This window comes from Coregonus clupeaformis, chromosome 33, assembly GCF_020615455.1.
Source record: "Coregonus clupeaformis isolate EN_2021a chromosome 33, ASM2061545v1, whole genome shotgun sequence".
Lineage (NCBI taxonomy): Eukaryota > Metazoa > Chordata > Actinopteri > Salmoniformes > Salmonidae > Coregonus > Coregonus clupeaformis.
The window spans coordinates 7,032,213-7,039,036 of NC_059224.1; the positions used below are offsets into that span (position 1 = coordinate 7,032,213).

At 46.3% G+C, this 6,824-nt stretch overlaps 1 long non-coding RNA gene across 1 annotated transcript; it reads left to right on the forward strand.

The window, feature by feature from the left end:
• The first annotated feature begins 3,401 nt into the window (after positions 1-3,401).
• LOC121549235 lies at positions 3,402-4,603 on the forward strand. Its single transcript, XR_005996775.2, has 2 exons — positions 3,402-3,817; positions 3,962-4,603. It is a non-coding gene; the product is annotated as an uncharacterized LOC121549235 (long non-coding RNA).
• The last annotated feature ends 2,221 nt before the right edge of the window (positions 4,604-6,824 follow it).

Below are 6,824 nucleotides of genomic sequence, written 5' to 3' on the forward strand. Positions count from 1 at the left end.
TGTTGTGCCTTCTTTATGACTGTGTTAGTGTGTGTGGACCATGTTAATTCCTTAGTGATGTGGACACCGAGGATCATGAAGCTCTTGACCCGCTCCACCACAGCCCTGTACGGCTATGTGGATGGGGGCGTGCCCGCCCCTCTGTTTCCTGTAGTCCACGATCAACTCCTTTGACTTGCTGACGATGAGGGAGAGGTTGTTGTCCTGGCACCACACTGCCAGGTCTCTGACCTCCTATAGGTTGCCTCAGCTGTAGTAAATGAACAGCATTCTTACATAGGTATTGCTTTTGTCCAGGTGGGTGAGGGCAGTGTGGAGTGCAGTAGAGATTCTGTCATCTGTGGATCTGTTGGGGCGGTATGCAAATTGGAGTGGGTCCAGTATGTCTGGGTTGATGGTGTTCAAGTGAGTCATGACCAGCCGATCAAAGCATTTCATGGCTATAGATGTGAGTGCTACGGGGTGAAAGTCATTTAGGCAGGTTACCTTGGCATTTTTGGGCATAGGGACTATGGTGGTCTGCTTGAAACATGTTGGTATTACAGACCAGGTCAGGGAGAGGTTGAAAATGTAAATGAAGACACTTGCCAGCTGGTCAGCGCATGCTCTGAGTATGCATTCTGGTATTCCGGCTTGCCCCGCAGCCTTGCGAATGTTAATGTTGGAGGGAAACTGTATAACGTTGATTTGGCTATCTTCCAGAGACTAGGCCTAGTTAGTGAGCGTTTAGCCTGTGATGAATACCTAAAACATTTTATTGATGAAAAATGTGATTTCAAGTTACACCGAAGTCTCCCACACTGCCCACTACAACAGACATGGGTTGTCAATGGCAACGCAAGGTATGGGCTCACAGACCAACCCCAAGACTCAGAGAGGAAGAAGAACAGTTGGCACTCAGCTTTCCATGGTAACTCGACAGGCGAATACAAGGACTCGAGGTGTTCTGCTGTAAAAGAACACCCTGTGATGATAGTATAATTATGTTCAGAATATTGTAGTAATTTCAAAATCTCCTCTGCACAGCTTCCCAGGCAACCAAGTCCACCATGCCAGTAGATAACTTTGGCCTGGTATTAGTATCAACTCCTGTGAAAGACGGATCATCCACTATGCCAGTAGATAACTTCGGCCTAGTATTAGCACCAAGTCCTGTGAAAGACGGATCATCCGCCATGCCAGTAGATAACTTTGGCCTAGTTTTAGCATCGACTCCTGTGAAAGACAGATCATCCGCCATGCAAGTAGATAACTTTGGCCTAGTATTAGCATCGACTCCTGAGATCATCCGCCATGCCAGTAGATAACTTCGGCCTAGTATTAGCATCGACTCCTGTGAAAGACCGATCATCCACTATATCAGTAGATAACTTTGGCCTAGTATTAGCATCGACTCCTGTGAAAGACGGATCATCCGCCATGCCAGTAGATAACTTTGGCCTAGTTTTAGCATCGACTCCTGTGAAAGACAGATAATCCGCCATGCAAGTAGATAACTTTGGCCTAGTATTAGCATCGACTCCTGTGAAAGACAGATCATCCGCCATGCCAGTAGATAACTTCGGCCTAGTATTAGCATCGACTCCTGTGAAAGACCGATCATCCACTATACCAGTAAATAACTTTGGCCTAGTTTTAGCATCGACTCCTGTGAAAGACCGATCATCCACTATACCAGTAAATAACTTTGGCCTAGTATTAGCATCGACTCCTGTGAAAGACCGATCATCCAAACCTCCACCAGCTAAGTGGTCACGGATGGAGTGTGTGGAGAGTGTTGATGACTCCGTAACGACGTTATCCGATCCTGATGATCCCTCGTCCCGTCCCAGCGTATCAGCGTTGGAGGACTCAACAGTTCATCAGTAAGCCACTAGATTCTTGCTCTACCATACTCTTCCATTGTTCTGATAATTAGAGAATTTTTAACAACCACTTTCTGTGTTAGTAAGAGGAAATAGTACTACCCCCCTACTCTATCAGTGTATCATCTTTATATTAAAATAGGTTGAATAGGTATAGTATAGTAGTGGAGGAGATTACACTAAATTACTCACCTGACAGATGAGCACTGATTGAAGGGTTAAGGCTAGGGGGGGAGGGCTTGAGAGTGATTTGGGACAGGGAGGGTTTGTGACACTGCAATAAATGTCTCTCGACAGCTTTATTTACTACATAGACAATCCCTGCTTCCTTCCATCCACGTGTCTTCTATTTCTCACCTCTATCTCGTTCCTAATTGGAAGGAGTCTAAGTGGATAAAGTGCTTTGTAGGCATAAGACACAAGGACGGGAGAATGTGATTGCAATTCATTATGAGATCACTGCTAAAGCTAACACTCTCTCCTCTGCTCTTGTCCTTCTAGACCTGTCTGCTGCCTTTGATACTGTGAACCATCAGATCCTCCTCGCCACCCTCTCCGAGCTGGGCATCTCCGGCGCGGCTCACTCCTGGATTGCGTCCTACCTGACCGGTCTCTCCTACCAAGTGGCGTAGCGAGAAGCTGTCTCCGCACCACGTGCTCTCACCACAGGTGTCCCCCAGGGCTCAGTTCTAGGCCCTCTCCTATTCTCGCTATACACCAAGTCACTTGGCTCTGTCATATCCTCACATGGCCTCTCCTATCATTGCTACGCAGACGACACACAACTAATCTTCTCCTTTCCCCCTTCTGATAACCAGGTGGCGAATCGCATCTCTGCATGTCTGGCAGACATATCAGTGTGGATGACGGATCACCACCTCAAGCTGAACCTTGGCAAGACAGAGCTGCTCTTCCTCCCGGGGAAGGACTGCCCGTTCCATGATCTCGCCATCACGGTTGACAACTCCGTTGTGTCCTCCTCCCAGAGTGCGAAGAGCCTTGGCATGACCCTGGACAACACCCTGTCGTTCCCCGCTAACATCAAGGCGGTGACCCGATCCTGTAGGTTCATGCTCTACAACATTCGGAGAGTACGACCCAGCCTTACACAGGAAGCGGCACAGGTCCTAATCCAGGCACTTGTCATCTCCCGTCTGGATTACTGCAACTCGCTGTTGGCTGGGCTCCCTGCCTGTGCCATTAAACCCCTACAACTCATCCAGAATGCCGCAGCCCATCTGGTGTTCAACCTTCCCAAGGTCTCTCACGTCACCCCGCTCCTCCGCACACTCCACTGGCTTCCAGTTGAAGCTCGCATCTGCTACAAGACCATGGTGCTTGCCTACGGAGCTGTGAGGGGAACGGCACCTCCGTACCTTCAGGCTCTGATCAGTCCCTACACCCAAACGAGGGCATTGCGTTCATCCACCTCTGGCCTGCTGGCTCCCCTACCTCTGCGGAAGCAGAGTTCCCGCTCAGCCCAGACAAAACTGTTCGCTGGTCTGGCACCCCAATGGTGGAACAAGCTCCCTCACGACGACAGGACAGCGGAGTCACTCACCACCTTCCGGAGACATTTGAAACCCCACCTCTTTAAGGAATACCGACGTATAAAGTAAGAATGTCAACAGAAATGATCAGAATTGTTTGTGTTTACTTCTCAGACCACCTCCTACTCCCACCCGGGACATTCCACGGTACCTTGTGGATGAGGATTGCTTCTTGGGACTGTTCCAGGACTGACCCATTTGCACAAGGGTGTGCAACATCTCTACATTGTTGTCTGTGGAGCAGAAATGTGCCAACTGCTCATGCTACAGACAGTGGAAGAGCCAGCCCCTCTCTGGCTGGAAACCTCCACCTATCTGCTGACATATACTTCTCAGGAGCATCTTTTGTATTGATAAAGAAGCCAGGTTAAAGGCAGAAACAGGGATCTGTTCTGATGGCAGGTTAAAGGCAGAAACAGGGATATGTTCTGATGGCAGTTTAAAGGCAGAAACAGGGATATGTTCTGATGGCAGGTTAAAGGCAGAAACAGAGATATGTTCTGATGGCAGGTTAAAGGCAGAAACAGGGATCTGTTCTGATAGCAGGTTAAAGGCAGAAACAGGGATATGTTCTGATGGCAGTTTAAAGGCAGAAACAGGGATATGCTCTGATAGCAGGTTAAAGGCAGAAACAGGGATCTGTTCTGATGGCAGGTTAAAGGCAGAAACAGGGATCTGTTCTGATGGCAGGTTAAAGGCAGAAACAGGGATCTGTTCTGATGGCAGGTTAAAGGCAGAAACAGGGATCTGTTCTGATGGCAGTTTAAAGGCAGAAACAGGGATCTGTTCTGATGGCAGGTTAAAGGCAAAAACAGGGATCTGTTCTGATGGCAGTTTAAAGGCAGAAACAGGGATCTGTTCTGATGGCAGGTTAAAGGCAGAAACAGGGATATGTTCTGATGGCAGTTTAAAGGCAGAAACAGGGATATGTTCTGATGGCAGGTTAAAGGCAGAAACAGGGATATGCTCAATTATAATCATGTATAGTTTGCTATGGAATGCATATTCAGCCGAAATCATATCTAGCCAAGATGATAGCTAGCTAGCTATAACGTTAGCTTATTGATTGCGATCTAGTATAGCTTATTTGTTGAGATATAACGTCAAATCTAACTATTAGCCATCTAACAAGCTAATAAGGAATGCATTATGTATCAGCTTTAACAATAACATCACAACTTATTTTCATATGAATGATTGAGATTTTTTAATTTTATTATCTGCTTGAAGTTTCAGGCGATGTAAAATGTAGCGTACACTGGGATCAAGCTAAGCTAACTGCAAGCTAGCTAGATATAGCCACACTAAAACGTTATGGATTGCAACAATTTCCAAATAGACTTACCACTGTGTTATGTCCTCTTGGGTTTTGCACTGGCTCATTATCTTCGTAATTCATTTCAGGGTCAGACACAGGCTCATACATGTAAGGCTGCATACTACCTTGCGCCATTGCTGGAATAACATTACAGTAGCATTTGATAAGTAGCCATGTGGTCAGTTTGTTTTGGTTTGCATCAGCCAATCAGCACTAACATGAATATTTATAATGTTATCCCCACGCCCATAACCTTTCACTTAGAGTGTTTCCAGGAGAGATTCTGGATTTTTTAAAACCTTTATTTAACTAGGCAAGTCAGTTAAGAACAAATTCTTATTTACAATGACGGCCTACACCGGCCAAACCCGGACCAATTGTGCGCCGCACCTATGGGACTCCCAATCACGGCCGGATTGTGATACAGCCTGGAATCGAACCAGGAGGTCTGTAGTGACGCCTCAAGCATTGAGATGCAGTGCCATAGACCGCTGCGCCACTCAGGAGCCCATTGTTTATTGAAATCAAGTGAAACTAAAATGGCTGGCGTGAACCTTTAAAAATATATAACACGCTGAGAGCTATGATTCTGAAAGTAACGTACGTGTTACTTGAAAATTTAACGAATAATATGAAAATATTTGAAGACAGTAACCCGTTATATTAATCTGTTACTCATAAAAGTAATATACAGTGCCTTTGGAAAGTATTCAGACCGCTTGACTTTTTCCACATTTTGTTAGGTTACAGCCTGATTCTAAAATTGATTAAATTGTTTTTTTTCCCCTCATCAATCTTCACACAATGACAACGCAAAAATAGGTTTTTAGACATTTTTGCTAATTAATAAAAAATATTAAATTGAAATATTTATTTATATTTACTCAGTACTTTGTTGAAGCACCTTTGGCAGCAATTACAGCCTCGAGTATTCTTGGGTATGATGCTACAAGCTTGGCACACCTGTATTTGGGGAGTTTCTCCCATTCTTCTCTGCAGATCCTCTCATGCTCGGTCAGGTTGGATGGGGAGCTTCGCTGCACAGCTATTTTCAGGTCTCTCCAGAGATGTTCGATCGGGTTCAAGTCCAGGCTCTGGCTGGGCCACTCAAGGATATTCAGAGACTTGTCCCGAAGCCACTCCTGCGTTGTCTTGGCTGTTTGCTTAGGGTCGTTGTCCTGTTGGAAGGTGAACCTTCGCCCCAGTCTGAGGTCCAGAGCGCTCTGGAGCAGGTTTTCATAAAGGATCTCTGTACTTTGCTCCGTTCATCTTTGCCTCGATCCTGACTAGTTTCCCAGTCCCTGCCACTGAAAAACATCCCCACAGCATGATGTTGCCAGCACCATGCTTCACCATAGGGATGGTGCCAGGTTTCCTCCAGACGTGACACTTGGCATTCAGGCCAAACAGGTCAATCTTGGTTTCATCAAACCAGAGAATCTTGTTTCTCATGGTCTGAGAGTCTTTAGGTGCCCTTTGGCAAACTCCAAGCGGGCTGTCATGTGCTTTTTACTGAGGAGTGGCTTCCATCTGGCCACTACCATAAAGGCCTGATTGGTGGAGTGCTGCAGAGATGGTTGCCCTTCTGGAAGGTTCTCCCATCTCCACAGAGGAACTCTGGAGCTTTGTCAGAGTGACCATCGGGTTCTTGATCACCTCCCTGACCAAGGCCCTTCTCCCCCGATTGTTCAGTTTGGACGGGCGGCCAGCTCTAGGAAGAGTCTTGGTGGTTCCAAACTTCTTCCATTTAAGAATGATGGAGGCCACTGTGTCCTTGTGGACCTTCAATGCTGCAAAAAAATTTTGGTACCCTTCCCCCGATCTGTGCCTCGACACAATCCTGTCTCTATGGACTATTCCTTCGACCTCATGGCTTGGTTTTTGCTCTGACATGCACTGTCAACTGTGGGACCTTATACAGACAGGTATAGACAGGTGTGTGCCTTTCCAAACCATGTCCAATCAATTGAATTTACCACAGGTGGACTCCAATCAAGTTGTAGAAACATCTCAAGGATGATCAATGGAAACAGGATGCACCTGAGCTCAATTTTGAATCTCATAGCAAAGGCTCTGAATACTTATGTAAAT